The 16,381-nt window shown below is 37.5% G+C and overlaps 1 long non-coding RNA gene across 1 annotated transcript; it reads right to left on the bottom strand.

Moving 5' to 3' along the window:
• Positions 1-7,095: 7,095 nt before the first annotated feature.
• LOC115285759 lies at positions 7,096-16,161 on the bottom strand. The gene is made up of 2 exons (XR_003905685.1): positions 15,900-16,161; positions 7,096-7,293 (listed from the first exon to the last, which is right to left on the bottom strand). It is a non-coding gene; the product is annotated as an uncharacterized LOC115285759 (long non-coding RNA).
• Between the last annotated feature and the right edge of the window lie 220 nt (positions 16,162-16,381).

Genomic DNA, 16,381 nt, shown 5'->3' with positions numbered 1-16,381 from the left:
CATTTTAGCCACTCTGACTGGCGTGAGGTGGTATCTCAGTGTGGTTTTGATTTGTGTTTCCCTGATGATGAGTGATGTGGAGCATCATTTCATGTGCCTGTAGGCCATCTGGATGTCCTCTTTGGAGAAGTGTCTGTTTATATCTTCTGCCCATTCTTTCACTGGATTATTCATTTCTCAGGTGTGGAGTTTGATGTGTTCCTTGTAGAGTTTGGATACTAGCCCTTTATCTGATATGTCATTTGCAACTATCTTTTCCCATTCTGTTGGTTTCCTATTAGTCCTTTGCAGTGCAGAAGCTTTTTATCTTGATGACGTCCCAATAGTTCATTTTTGTTTCCATTTCCCTTGCCTTTGGGGATGTGTCAAGTAGGAAATTGCTGAGGTGAAGGTCAAGGAGGTTGTTTCCTACTTTCTCCTCGAGGGTTTTAATGGTTTCCTGTCTCACATTCAGGTTCTTCAGCCATTTTGAGTTAATTTTTGTGTATGGTGTAAGAAAGTGGTCTAGTTTCATTCTTCTCCATGTTGCTGTCCAGTTCTCCCAGCACCACCTGCTCAAGAGGCAGTCTTTTTTCCATTGGATACTCTTTCTTGCTTTGTCAAAAATTAATTGGCTGTACATCTGTGGGCCCAGTTCTGTGTTCTCTATTCTAATCCATTGGTCTATGTGTCTGATTTTGTGCCAGTACCATACTGTCTTGATGATGACAGCTTTGTAGTAGAGGCTAAAGTCTGGGATTGTGATGCCTCCCATTTTGATTTTCTTCTTCAATATTACTTTGGCTATTTGGGGTCTTTTGTTGTTCCATACAAATTTTAGGATAGCTTGCTCTAGTTTTGAGAAGAATTCTTTTGTTTTGTCATTTTGTCTAGTTTTCTGTTTCTTGTCAGTTTTAAAAGCTTGTTGTGCACTGTGTACCTGTTGGTATTGCTCTGTTTAAGGAAGCTTATTGACTGTCCAGGGCCTGTCGTTTCAGGAAATGTTCTTTTAATGGTGTCTCTCAGTTTCTCTTGTTGTGCCTTTCATTATTTTATTTCCTTACTCAGTGATATTTGGGACTCTCCATCATGTGTACTTTGGCTTGTCTCTTGGGGTAGCCCTGAAAAGGAAAACAGACAGACAAACACACAGGGAAGAGAAACATACAAATGCACAGACAAATCAAAGAAGCAAACAAATTAAAAGGGGGAAAGGAAGAAAATAAAAGGAAGGGAGAGGAAAGAGAAGAAAAGAAGAGAAGAAAAAATAAAGGGGGGCAGAGATAACAAAGGACAATGGACAGTCTAGAAGTGTATAACCAGACGAGGGGAGAGATAAGGATGAGATATGTGAGAATATATCTGGACGGCAAGAGAAAAAACAAAAGGGAGAGAGGAAAATAAAGAGTAAAAATTTTTTAAAAATTAAAGAAGAGTAAAAAAGGTAATAATAATAAAAAATAGGTACAAAAAGCAGCTCCCCCTAGCGGATAGGCATGGCTTGGTGTAGGCAGGTCTCAGTGGCTGCTCTCAGAGGTCCTGCCTTGGTGGTTGGGGAGAATAGAATGGGGCGCCCCAAGATCCTTTGGAACTAAGCACTGCTGGCCCCTCTAATCAGTCAGATCTTCTTGTGCCACGGCTGAGCCAAGCTGTATTTTCCAGGCCCATCTCACTTCAAAATCCTAGTCCATGCACTTTTATGCTACCACTGATGAGATGTACTCGCATTAGCGGCTGGCTTCTTAGCTGGCATCTTGTAGGGGGAGGGAGCAGTTTCTCTTGTCACTGCCGGGATTCATGCTGCCACCACCTCAGGCACGGTGCGCTGCCAGAAATGAGGTGCATGCTCCTGCAGCCAATCACAGCCAAAGTGCGGTCCCCCCTCCTCACAGTCACCACCGCCAACTCACTGCGGGCTTACGCAGTGGTGGGGGCTGTTTTTCCCTTGTGCCCCCCGGGTTCAGGATTCATGATGCCCAGAGGTTAATATATGGAGTGACAGTTTTTCTCTCCATGCCAGGTTAAATGTTCTTTAGCTCTTCTCTATAGACAGTACTATCAGCGTGTTCAGTTTCTCTTTCTCTTCCCTTTGTCTCTCAGGCTCCACACGCATTCCCTGTGTTGGACTGGGGTTCCCACCTCCCCTGCCCTTCTCTGGCTGGCCCCTTTTCCAGTCTCCCCAGTTTGCACTCACTCACTCAGGCATCTTTGAGGTTGTCTTCTTTCTGGAGTATGTATTTTCTCCTTTCACTCTTGCAGATGAGAGTAATGTCCTTCTTAGTTCAATAGACAGGTTGGACAAAGTTTACAGAGCTCCCTTCCTCTCCGCCATCTTGGCTCCTCTGCCTGAGAGTTTCTAACCTATACGTGTTATTGTATTTACCAAGAAAAATTAACTTTCATACTTTCATTTTTTTTTAAGAACAGATGTTTTTTAGCAGTTCTTAAATAACTGGATGATAGAGGCAATCTGGAATTGAAATCCCCATGTGATATATAAATTCTGGTTAGAAGAAAAGTTAACTATCCTAAAAAGATTTTTAATTAAGAGCTAGCTGAATGAAAAAGGTTTTCCTTAAGTTTACTTTCTATTCTATAAACAAGCAAAGAGGCACTTAGACAACTGTTCTTTTCTTCCCCAGAACATATAGGAAACTTATAGAGGCAAGATATTGCAATGAAATATCATGTAATAAAGGAGAACTGGGAAGGAGCACATAGACAGCAATGGAGTAATCTTTTTTGGTGAAGGAATTTAAGGCACCATATTGTCTTCCAGTTAACAGTAATAAAGTAAATACATCATTTCTCTCTCATGGTTGAAAATATTGTTGAGTGGAGCACTTATAAATATAGGAACTAAAGAGGGTTTCCAATTAAAATTCCATTAAAATAAATGAATTGTATCACACAAGTTAAAAACTACCTTTGCCAAAACTTAGACCTAATTTTCAGACTCTACGTAGAACCTCGGAAGGACCTTAAGTTTGTTAGAAATCTTTGAGTTAGCACTGAGATTGAGCAATAAGACTGACACCACAGCAGGTTGTAGTGATTAAAGTTAAGATATAGATATTCATGTAATCTTTCTTTCATTAGCTCTCTGAAGGCAAAATAAAATACAGTATTTTCCAATACCAGATCAGTTACCAGGCCCAGCAAGGAACATGAAGTGATAAGCAAGAAATTTAGAATTTGCTCACTGGTTTAAATTTTTGTTTTCTGGAGGAGGATGACCTCTAGTTGACAAAAAGGTTGATTAATCCCTAACACACAGCAGGTACGCAAAGGGCTATGAGGGCCTTTGAATTGGGGGTAGCATGGTGGAAGAAAACAGTATGTCAACAGGCTGCAAATAAGAATTTCTAAGAGTTTCTTCTTGATCAGGAGCTCCAAAACTAAGGTACAGCAAAAAGGCCACTTACCTAGCAGTTTACAGGGAACATGTTCGTGGTGAGAGGCAAAGGAAGGTGGACCAACCTGGGACCTAAGACTTTTAAAGATACTGATCTAATTACCTGTAGTATCAGCTGAATTTATTTTACTACTTGAGCTTTGGACAAATTATCTTTGCTCTAAAAATGGTCAATCTCTTTGCTTGAGAAAGAGCATGAGCAAATTATTAAGCAAGAATGAGACCTCAAGAAAGGATAAAAATAAAAGATGTCATACCATCAACAACAAAAATAATAGCTTAAGAGCAAAATAAAATTAGAACTAGTAAGAGAACATGACATACGACAAAGAGAAGGAACCAGATGTCACTGGAGATTTAAATAGCAGAAGAGACCTCTATCCTGATCTTACTAGGTCAGACTTGACTGCCTAAAGAAGTTCCGACAAAAAAAAAAAAAAAAAAAAAAAAAGGATTCACAGAAAGAATTCTGGGGCCAGTCTTTGGAGTAATAAGTCTGTGGTGATGGTTACTGACAGCTTGCTGAGCACGTGATTTGCACCCAAGGAATGTCATAAGTTCTAACTGGAAATACTGGGTCTTCCTAGAGCAATAAATAAATTTAAATTTATTTAAAATAAATAAATTTAAATTTATTATGAGATACACGATTAAAAATTTTTTAATAGCCACATTGAAAAGAAATAGGCAAAACTAATTTTAATAAAACAATTTTTAACCCAGCCTATCTAAAATGATTCCATTTAAACATGTATTCAATAAAAATTGTTAAAGATTTTTTTAATTGTGCATTTTATAATTGCAGCACATTTCAACTGTGATCAGCCACTTCTCAAGTGCTCAAGAGCCACATGTGGCCAATGGCTATCATATGGGAAAGTTCATTCTTAGAGTATGAATTTAAAATATGGCAGTAGGCCAAACCAGTCTCATCAGACTTGATAATGACTTTCTGAGTCATAACCTCTCATTCTTAACTCATTCTTCCTCCTCAGCAACCTCACTCAATCAAATATTTCCTCTCTCATGTTTATATACAAGCATCTCCCCTCTGTTAGTTCTTCTTTCTTGGGCCAGAAAGCACAAGTCTCTCTTGTGCTTAAATGCAAAGCAAACACTTAAATTCTTCATTCCCTTCTCTTGGTTTCCTACAAGGGATAATCCTTTTTAACCTTTCCAGTTCTTCAAACCTCACTCAGGTCTCAAACTTGAGCTGGGACATTGCCCAAGCATGGTCTTTGTCCCCAGAGAATGCAGTAGAAGAGAATCTCCCAGTGGTTGTTACTCATACATTGAAATTTTCCTTCTGTTTCCAATAACTTCATAGAACCTGCTTTCACCACAATAGCAACTTATCTCTTTATTTCACAAGCCAGTGACACAATTTAGTCCTCCTTTGCCCTAACCAGTAATCAGTAGCAGTATCTGTCCTCCTGTCTAGGCTTCCCTACCATCAACATCGCTTGTTCTGTGTCCTCTCTCTCCTTGCTTCTTCTTGATCTCTTTTCAGCCTTCCAGTTTTGGACCCATACTTTACACACTGGTGTTTCTCAGGGCCCATGTTTATCCCTTTCCTGTCCTCACACTGAAAACTGCATGAGTGCTTTAATTCACTTTCATGTTATCAGCCAGGACCCATTCTTCCAAACCTCTGTCTTTACCCAGGATTTCAATTCCTGGACAACAAACCATATAGCTAACTTCTTAATTTATATCTCTGCCTGGATATCCCTCTGGGGGTTAAAATTTGGCATATCTAAAACATAGTCTATCCTCTCCATTGCTAATTTCTGAAATCTGTCTAATCAAGAGAATGCCTCTTCGGTCACTAGAATAAGTCGCTTATCACCAGTATTTATTCTAGCTCCTTTAAATCCACAGTTATCAGCCATAGTACTCTGTTATTTCACTGATCTATATTTCCATTCCTCTTGTCACCACTTATTTTGACTGCTCTAAACGAGACACAATGGAAGAAGCATCTGGTTTTGAAACAAGTTTCCTAACCTTGCTGAAAATCAGCTCCTTCATACCATTCATGTAAAATATATGTAAAATGGCATGTTATGAATATTCAGTATTCCACCACCAATCTCCACCATAAATGCTAGTCTTCACAATAAATACAGTCCCATAGCATGGCCCACAAAATCACTTACAATCTGATTCTCAGTTTCATAACTTTCACTTAAAAGTTTTTCTTTGTTAATACAAGCCAACTTATTTTCTTCTAGGTGCACCTATGTGTCTCTCTCATCTTGTCCCCTCTATTTTGAACATGTTTCATTGCAGTAATTCCTACCTGAAAGTTGCCCTTAATTTTTATCTATTTATCTATTTCCATATTTTGCTGAGATATAAACTCCTGTAAGATTCTTATCCTTGACACCACTCACCCTCTCAGTCTTTACATATTTAATCATAGCACTCAGTTAATAGAATTATAATTATATGTTCAATTATTTGTCTCAGAGGCCTTATCTTAGTGGTTACCAAGCCTCTTCAATGTGAAGGCTTGGGAATATAAGAAAAAGTGAATAAATGAATGAATGAATGAATGAACGAAGGTAAATATTCTGTATGTGACACAAAAGAGTTTGGGAATACAATGGAAAGTCATAGCATTAAAAGTGAAGAAAAATTTAGAAGAAAACAGATGGTTCTATTGATGACATAAAAAGATAGAATTTTGGTTTCTAAACCAAGATATATTACAGCTCAACAATGAGCAGGCTCTTGGCAAAAATCTAAGAGGTCCTCTGGAGATTTGGAAGTACATATTTGACATATACTTATAAACAGAAGGTCAAACCAAAATTTAAATGGAAGACTAACTTAGGAAAAATTGAGAAAACAGCAAAAACCAACAGACTAATCACCTTTGTTGGAAAAACTATACAAAAATTATCTGGATAAAATAATAGGCATAATGTTACTTACATGTCCTTATGGGCTAAAAAAAAATCAATGTAATAAATTGATTAAGTTTGAAATTAATTCTTGGCATTTCATTTAGACGTTCTAGTCATTCATCAAATTTGATTAGACTTAGAAATTTCTATTAGACCAAGAGAAGATTAGTATGGTAGATAATCTGAAAATGCAGTTCTTCAAATATAAAAGAATATAGGTTTATAAGCATCCATAAATATCAGGATAATAACACACTACATAAAAATGTATAACTAAGGAGAGAAGAAGGACATAAATAGCAGAAATGTTGAGTCTACTGATGAGATTGGGGAATACAGACATAGGGACTTCTATCCCTCTTTATTTGAGTAGAGTCCAGAAAGGTGAAAAGATTCCAAAATGTTCCAGATATCTGCATAGTTCAAGAATAAAATATATATATTTGATATTCTAAGAAAATGTATTTAGGTCAATATCATAAAGGACCTGTCTTATGGGTAGGACTCATGGAAAACTGAAATATTTTCTTCTCCAGGGTGGTGATGCTACAGAGATCTACTGCATTTGAAGGCCACTAGGAGATGAGATGAAGAGGATATAACATTGACGTTCATGAACCAACACCCCACAGGAACAAAAAGGTATCTTTGGGCATCAGTGGGGACTCCACAACTCCTAGAGCCTTCACAATACTTATGTCCCTCGGAACATAGAGAAACCAGTGAGAATGCTGAATTGATTGAGAGGTTCTTGGCAAATTAAAAAAAATATATATATCAATGAGAGTCTTTTAACAATGGAATGAATTATTTATTTATGTACTAAACTCTGCCATTGGGGCCTAGAAAAGCACCAATATGAAGTGCTATTGAAACAAGTCATCAGTTAGATAAGACATCACTCCACATGTTTTCTAATATGCTGTGATGATGGCATCAATTTCCACAGTATATAGAGCTTCAGCACCTCAAGTAGGGACAGTCACTCTAAATGGGAAAGTAAAAGGGTGTCAAAACAGCAAGGGTCTAAACTTGCATCTTAACAAGAATTTAACTGTAAAAGGACTTAAAGAAGGATGTGGAACACAAGCTTAGCAAGTATTGTCTGAATGGTTGTGCCTTTACGCTTTGTTGAAGCCTTTATCCAACTCTGAGACTAATCGATGATAAGATACTGCCAAGGATAATGCAGCTCGGTCATGCATCTGTAGTATTAAGATTTGAAATTATATGAATGCTTGCTGTGGGGAAAAGAACAGGAAAGAGGAACTCAATGTTCACATTGGATGAAAGTCTTGTGAAAAAAAATTGTCATTCTCACCATGCTTTTCTAACTGTGTTAAAGACATGCAGGTGACAGAGTTGTAACTGAAAAAGGTATTTGTTTGTGTTTTATTGGCTTTTGACAATGGATGAGTAAGTGCTTGGCTAATCACAACTTACTTAATGAGAGAGTTTCCATATGATTTTTTTCACTTAAAAGCTGTTAATTCGTTAGTTGTGAGATCATTTTATGGAGTATTTGATTTAAAAATGTTTTAAAACCGCTGAGACATTCACAAGTAACAGTGATCCATAAAGTCTGCAGGCATTATCTTACCCTCTGTCCTATGGACACTGGCCTAGGTAATCATGGAAATAATTAGTTCTACAGTATTGGATGGCAGGATCCATTAATTGAAATTGTTGATGTAGAACAGCATCAATATTAAATCTACCAGTAGGAATCCTCAGGTAAATAATTAATAACCAAAAAAATCACAAACTAACAAGTATAAATAGGGAGAGAGATGCTAACAATCTTCATTTATCACATTTTATTTTATTAAAGTTCCTGACCACAAAGTTGATTTTTTATATATAATTTACTTTGGTAGATGAAAAACAGATATAATAAAAAATTTAAAAATTACTGGTAGAGGTTTTCAGTCAGTCATTTGCAGAATGTAAAACTCAGAGCTTCAAGCTTGGTATAACTGATGGAATTATTTTTCAGGTGACATCAATAGTTTGCCATGAATTTGGCTACTTTGTTATTTGATATTTTATATTAAATGGTTCTTAAGCCATTCACCATCATAGACATTCAATGTTGCTAATTACTGCAAATGGAAACAGCATAGCAGCTATGTAGAACTACATAGAATTCTACAGTTACATGGAATTACACAGTAATTCCAGAAAGCTGAGTCTTTCAGTATCCTTTTAGTGTTCTCTCATCATACCCTCCACTGTGCTATATTATACTATACCATATTTGCAATATACTATGTTTACTGCGCTACACTGTACTACAGTATACCCTGTATTAATGATATATAGTATTCATTGAGTTAATTTGCTAATCTAAACACTATTTTAAGTGTTTTATATACTATATCCCATTTGATCCACACAACACATGAAATAGGTACAATTTTATTCCCATTTTACCATATGAAAACTGAGCATCAGAGAAGTTAAATAACTTATCTGGATTTCTAATAAGTGGAGGATTCTGTTTCTAAATAGGACTTTGAAGTTATATAGGTCACCACTAATTCTATGTGATCTCTTATAGGAGTGGACCTGCCGTGATGAACACCAGGTGATTAAAATAAAAACATAATAAATGAATTGATTACTGATTTAAAAAACAACTATCATTGTTAGCCCACAGTTCTACAGTTCAACTATTGGGGTTGCACTCAAATGGGCAATTTCCTGTGAAACTTTTGGCTGGGCTCACACTTCCACATTCAACTGTCCAGTGAGAGGCAGATGGCTGATCTGGATCAGAAGTGGGACGTGAGCTGAGATGGCTCATCTAGGTTCCATGTGGCCTCTCATCCTCCAGCAAGGTAGCCCATATTCCCTCACATGGCAACAGGGAGAGGGGACCCAAGTGGGGGAGTACAAATGTGCGAAGTCTTTTGATACAGAGACTTGCAACTGCCCCAGTATTGCTTTTGCCAATTTTAGGTTAAATCTGCAAGTAAGAGTGGAGAAGTATACTCCACCCACTGATGGGAGGAGCTACAAAGTTACAATCAAGTATGTGAGTACAGGAATAAATGGAGAATCTGGGGCATTTTACACTTGACCCCATCAAGTGAAGCATATTCTGGGAGAGCTGCCTGAAAAGTTTGTCCTATATCTTTTGAAATGTTGTCAATTCAGAACCTGGCACATGATTTACAGATGACAAAAATAAAATCAGAAAGAGGAAGAGAGGGCTATAAAGGAAGAAAACTGTAACCCCATACATGTGGGGAAAATACTGGTGTTTCCTGAGGGATATGTGTAAACCTTGCAGAGTTAGGCTGTTATATTGACATGTCTCTATCCAGAAGACTTCATTTAGGTAAGTCTGTTGTGGAGTAGATTGCTGGAAAATAGGAGCAGGGAAACTATAAGTTGCCAGATAGCAAAGGTTTTTGAATCCCACTGGAAAAGTATAGCTGGAGGAACCTGATAGTTTGATCTTGGAAGAATAACAACTAAAAGAATAAAAATCCCCCACATAGAATCTGAGCATTGATATCTGTCACCCACAGAGCACAGCATGCCAGTTATATTTCCAAGAGTCAAGAAACTTTTTTTTTTTTTTTTTACTTTTAAGTATGTTTTGTCCTTTAGCTTAAACACTTGAGGATCCAAAGTGGGGAAATGATTGAGGATGAGGAATAGAATAGACAAGCAAAGGTAAGTATTGAAAACTCCAGAGACATCAGTGAGCAGATATATGACATCTTGCATCCAGAATATGATCATTTCTTACCACCTCTACCACCGCTGCCCTGGTCCAAGTACCCATGACCACATATGGATTATTTCATTAACCTCCTCCCTGCTTCTGACCTTGCCCATGACAGTCTATTCTCAATGCCACAAGAATGACTCTTTTTGAAGTTAAGTCATGTGTTCCTCTGCGTGGACTTCCTTTCTCTCACACTTAAAGTCAAAATGAACAATGACCTAAAAGTCTAGAGCAGACATGAGGGTGTGCTGCTCAGATCTTCCTTCAAAAAATAAGTAGACATCTAGGTGCTCCAAGTACAGGTAGCTTATGGATTCCAGTCATAGCACCCTAGTGTCTCCTCTAGCATTTGTGGACACCCTCTCCAGACAGCCCTCAGCCAATGACTTAAGTAGAGTGAGGGTCTGAGACCCAGCAATTCCTGCCAATGCAAGGCTCCTCTTCTAGGAAATCTTTGCTCTGAACCATTGGTTTGGCTGAGACTATGTCAAATATGAATCACAGTTAAGATAGTCCCTTCCCAATTCTGTCTCTTTTCCTCTTGCCCTCCACAGATAATAGATCTGATCTGTGCAGGTGAAGGCTTTCCTTAACCAATTCTCTCCTCACTTTTTGCCTTTCTAGGATGCTGCCCGACCCCGAACTTCTTGCACTCATAACTCTATCTCAGTATCTGCTTACTGGAAGACTCAAACTGGACGTGACCTGGCTCTTTGTGCTTCTATGACCTTACCACTACTACTCTCTACCTCAGTCGTCCTGACTTACCTTACTGACCTTCTCACCATGCCTTGAAGATGCCAGCTCATTCTTTGTTCCCTCTGTCTAGAATGCTCTTACCCCAGCACAACAAACTCCTTAACATTATTTAAAACTTTTATCAAATATCAATATCTCCATAAGGCCTGCCAAGACCACCCTATTTAATTCTGCAATTTGATACTCACAGCACCATGTTTTTTCTGTTTTCCATGACATGTGAGCTGAACATAAGTTCCCCATAGGCAAGATCTCTGTTTAAATCACTGCAATATCTCCAATACTTAGTATGTGCCTGCCATGTAACCAGTTTTTATTTTATTTTATATTCCCTCTTCTGTGTTATAGCTGTAGCCTTCTTATTTGAGACAGGCACAAAGTAGGGAAGAGAAAAGCTTTGAACTGATTAAAAGATAGAAACTTTGATGATAGGTTGTAATGGATTTTTAATTTTTTTTTACAAGTTTATCTATTTATTTTGAGAGGGAGGGAGAGAGAGAGGGAGAGAGAACAAGCAGGGGAGGGGCAGAAAGACAGAGAGGGAGAGACAGACTCCCAAGCAAGTTCCACACTGTCAGAACAGAGCCCAACTTAGGGCTCAGTTTCACACACTGTGAGTTCATGACCTGAACCGAAATCAAGAGCCAGATGGCTAAGTGGCAGAGCCAACCAGGCTCCCTATAATGGATATTTAAACCTGGAATTGATATCTAATTTACATGAAGGTGACAGAAAAAACTATACAGTTACCAAGGTATTGCCAGGGCTGGATAAGGAAGAAACAACAGGACAAAGCTGTGGGTGTGGTGGTGTCCTTGGGAGAGCACCCTGTTGAGTCCAGTTAATCCAATAAAACATTCCATACACAAAGCAATTACATCCTAATGCAGATCTGTGGCACACCAAGGAAATAAAACAGAATACAAGAAACAAAAAGACTAGTCAAAAAACTTGGATTCAAGTTCTGTCAGAGATGACCGGTTGGGTGATGTAAACTGAGTCTCTCTCGGACAGTTAGATTTCTCATCTGTAAAATGGGAATAGTTATACTTAATTCACAGGGGTTTTATGTGACCCTGATTTGCTCAAAGTAGGTAAATGTAAATTAAATAGGTAAATGTAAAAGTGATCTGAAAACTATAAAAATTGCTATGTGGTTATAACTGGAACCCAGAAAGAAGTACTGATCTTTCCATGATCATTGCCTGACAAACATTTTGGCTAACTCAGGTCTAGAGCATGACAATTCATCAAAAATTCCAGCAAGTTTATAGAAAAGAAAAAGGGAGAGAAATATAAATAGTCTCCTTTATTGAAAATCTGTTTTCTTCCTCTATCACCCTCTGCATTCCTTGCAAGTGATCCTAATCTGCCTTAAAGATAACAGTGGAAAATGAAGGGGAAAAATTCATTTTTAGAAGGGATCAACTCAAAACCCTGTGTATTCATTCAAGTGGAACTTTTGAAGAGCACGAGATCTATTTATTTTTTAATAGGGAAAGAATCTAAAGACCAATGACTAGTGTTGTGTTATTTGGAGGACAATAATAAGAAAGGAGAGTGTCCCAAAACACATGACTTATCACCACTGTTTACAAAATATTTTAACTAAAAGGTAAACTCCAAATTAAGGTAGATTCTGTACAGGTTAAGCCAATGGTAATCATTTGAAGAGGACTGTACACTTCAATAAGTTTGAAGGGTGACTATAACTCTTTTTTTATTACTTATACTTTGAAGATTAGAGGGTTCTGAGTTGATGATAAAATAGTATGAAAAGGTACAAAGTGAAAAGAAATGACTACATAAGTTTGCAGCAATCTATTTTTGGTTTTTCTGTTACCTTAGTAATAATCTTGAAAGGTGTTTAAATCCTGTTCTTTGCCAAACACAATTTTCTACTCATTATAAAACAGATACATTATTTCACACATGAATTATTTTCATTGTTTGACATTTTACTAATATTCACATTCCGAAATCCAAGTGTAAATGATGAAATGGCAAAGAGATGAAAAGAAAAAAAAAATGTCCGTTGATGTCAGCTGATTCAACTCATGAAAGTCTATATGATTGACTGTCTCTTTTCCTGAATTAACCAGTTATTAATAGATAAAAGTAATACAAGTATAGATAAATGACCTAACTCATCTGGTTCCAAGCCATTTTTAAACCAACATATGATTCATCATTAATATTAGCACCACAGTGAACAGGCCTAACAGCATGTTTACCAGTCCTGGAAAACAACCAAATAGTTAGGAATGTCAAAATATTCTGAGCTCAACCAAATTCTCTGAGCACAGTATTTACAATAACTTATTTGAACAAAACAAATAAGTATCAACTCCAGAAAGGACAAATAACAGAAAGTCATGAATACTCAATATATTTTCAGAGGAGTTCTTATGAATATATATATTCAATGATAGTCATCAATTTTTCTCCACAGAACAGAATTAATATGCTTCAGTAGTTCTGCTTGCATGATCTTATGCAGTGTTTTGATTTGAGTCATTTTTATAGTCCTAAGAGCAAGTGAGGGAGATCCATGAGAGCACGCAGTAAATGTCCCACTACTTCACTCTCTGAGGTTTGTCTCAAGTCCCATCCAAAAGTAATTCATATTGACTCCAGCCAATAGGATGCCTCCTGCTCATAGTAGATATGACCATCTAATTTCAGGATAAATAAATGGCCTGCCTCCAGAGACCATCTGTAACTTGGACCTCAACTGTCTTGCAGGGTATAGGAACATGAAGTTTTGAAAGGGCATCTAACTTGTCAGTGAAGGGAACAAGTCAAGGAAGACAGTCAAGAGGAAATGACCGTAGTGATGTGTAATCAAGAGTAAGGTGGGCAGAAGAGGTTAGTATCAAAGTGGAAGAAGAGAATGGAAGGAGGGGGGTGATTTACACTGTGCTCCACCCTGTTACTGATGTACAGCTCTCCCTTCTTTGGATTTCTGCTTTTTCCCATAAAGTGAGACAAGCAGCTGTAACTTCACAGTGTTATAAAACTGCTCTGTGCTCTTTCACATACCATACTGTCAATTCTCCATTTGTCCATCACTCTTACCCCACATCCAGCACAGAGCAGTGCAAAGAGCACAATAACCAATGTGTTAAATGAAATCGGAATTTCAGGATAGGAATTGCTTTTTGTTAATGTACTTATTTAAATTCATGTTAGCTAACATACAGTCTAGTGTTGGTTTCAGGAATAAAACCCAGTGATTCGTCACTTATATCCAACACCCAGTGGTCATATCAACAAGTGCCCTTCTTAATGCCTGTCACCCATTTAACCTATTCCCCCACCCACCTCCCATTCAGAAACCCTCAATTTGTTCTCTGTCTTTGAGAGTCTCTTATGGTTTGCCTCCCTCTCTGTTTTTATCTAATTTTTCCTTCTCTCCCCATATATTCATCCACTGTATTTCTTAAATTCCACATATGAGTGAAATCATATGATATTTTTCTTTCTCTGGTTAATTTTTTTTTACCATCTATTTGTTTTTGTGAGAGAGACAGAGAGAGAGAAAGAGAGAGAGAGAGAGAGAGAGTGAGCACAAGCACAGGAGGGGCAGAGAGAGGGAGACACAGAATCTGAAGGAGGCTTCAGGCTCTGAGCTGTCAGCACAGAGATCATGACCTGAGCCAAATTCAGACACTTAACCAACTGACCACCCAGGGACCCCTTTGATTGATTTATTTTGCTCAGCATAATACACTCTAGTTCCAAGTTGTTGTAAATGGCAACATTTCATTCATTCATTTTATATATATATACACACACACAATGGAATACTACTTGGCAATACATATACAAGTAATACACACACACACACACCACATCTTATTTACCCGTCCATCAGTCAATGGACATTTGGACTCTTTCCATAATTTGGCTATTGTTAATAGTGTTGCTATAAACATTGGGTGCATGTGCCCTTTGAATCAGCATTTTTGCATCCCTTGGATAAATACCTGGTAGTGCAATTGCTGGAACATAGGGTAGTTCAATTCTTAATTTTTTGAGGATTCTCCATACTGTTTTCCAGAGTAGCTGCACTAGTTTGCATACCCACCAACAGTACAAAAGTTTCCCACTTTCTCCACATCCTTACCAACATCTGTTTCCTGAGTTGTTAATTTTAGCCACAGAAGTTTCTTGAAGATATTACAATATCACCTTCAAATGGCCATTATGAAGATACACTTAGTCCCTGTCTTTACACAGATTTATCCCAGTAGGTATGTGACTGAGTTCTCCATTTGCCTTCCACTTTCTTGTGGATTTTGTGGATACTGACAGAATTTAGTCTGTGAGGCTGATTTCTTAAATAAAGTTTAACAGAAGGCAGTGCTAAAATCTGCCCTTGCTGCCTCCTCATAAAGGGAAAGGGCAACATGGCTTAGAGATGAAACTGACCATTTTTCACCCCAAAATTGTTCTGTCATTTCATGTTGAATTTAGTAATTTCATTTTATGAAAAGTTATTTATAGAAGCTTTTAAGAGAAAAGGTGCTGCCAAGGCATGTTAGCATCGATCATATTTTTTTTTCTGGCATAAATCCTGAAACTGGAAAAGTAGATATTAAAAAAATAGACATTCTTCAGATTTGATTTCTGACTTTTTTTGAGAATCTCTGTCTGACATTCAGCCTTTTCAAAGCAATCATGGAAGTAAAATAATATGCTTGCTAAAAATGTGTTCCTTTTAAAAAGATGGATGTTTTTATAATTTGAAGAAGAAAAGAAAATATTTTAAATAGAGAATCCAGTGCATAGTATTTTAAATTAAAATAAACACTTAAGAAAAAGAGGTGGCCACATTAGCAGTTTTTGAAATTATGCCAAAGCATGAGAGCATGTTATAATTCTAAAAAGTCAGAAATCACTAGCTTAAGAGATATGTAAATAGGCTTACCATTAAGGTATTGCCTTAAATAACTCATTTCTCTAAACTCATAATTAGGTCAAGTATACCATTATAATTCACCTTGAGGTTGGTTAAGAAAGTACAACTTTAGAGAAAAACTTAACATAGGAAGTTACTCTTGAAGCTAAAAATGGAAGAAAAATCTCTTACATTTATATTGAAAATAAATGTATCCACCTGTTAGGAAAAATTATCCCTTTCCAGGCAATCTCCTCAGGGCCAGATTCATCATTGGTAAAATCAGGTCACTTTTAGCTTTTCAGAAATTTAAAAATCTAAGAGTAATGAATCTATGCCATCATATGACTTTGTATGAAGATCCCGACTTGGTTAATAATGAAGGGGAAGAAGCACTTAGGGAGTCCCTTTCTTAACTCCTCTCCTTGCTTCCTTAAAGCGGGGCCCTCCCCACAGGCTGGTTAATAGCTCTCCTTGGCAGCAGCCTTAGACCTGATTCTCTACGTATTCAAACGTGGAAGGCTGTATTGGCAGAACAGACTCTATTCTGTATACGACACAAAAGCATATGATGCAACTGCCTTACTCACCAATCACAGAGGAGCTGAAATAGAGTGCTCAGGGAGGATAGCTGCTTCAAAGAGGCCATCCATACCCAGGCTGTGCTTAACATG

Source organism: Suricata suricatta, chromosome 1 (genome assembly GCF_006229205.1).
Source record: "Suricata suricatta isolate VVHF042 chromosome 1, meerkat_22Aug2017_6uvM2_HiC, whole genome shotgun sequence".
Classification (NCBI taxonomy): domain Eukaryota; kingdom Metazoa; phylum Chordata; class Mammalia; order Carnivora; family Herpestidae; genus Suricata; species Suricata suricatta.
The sequence above is the reverse complement of the archived record's forward strand: the minus strand, read 5'-3'. Positions and strand labels throughout refer to the sequence as shown.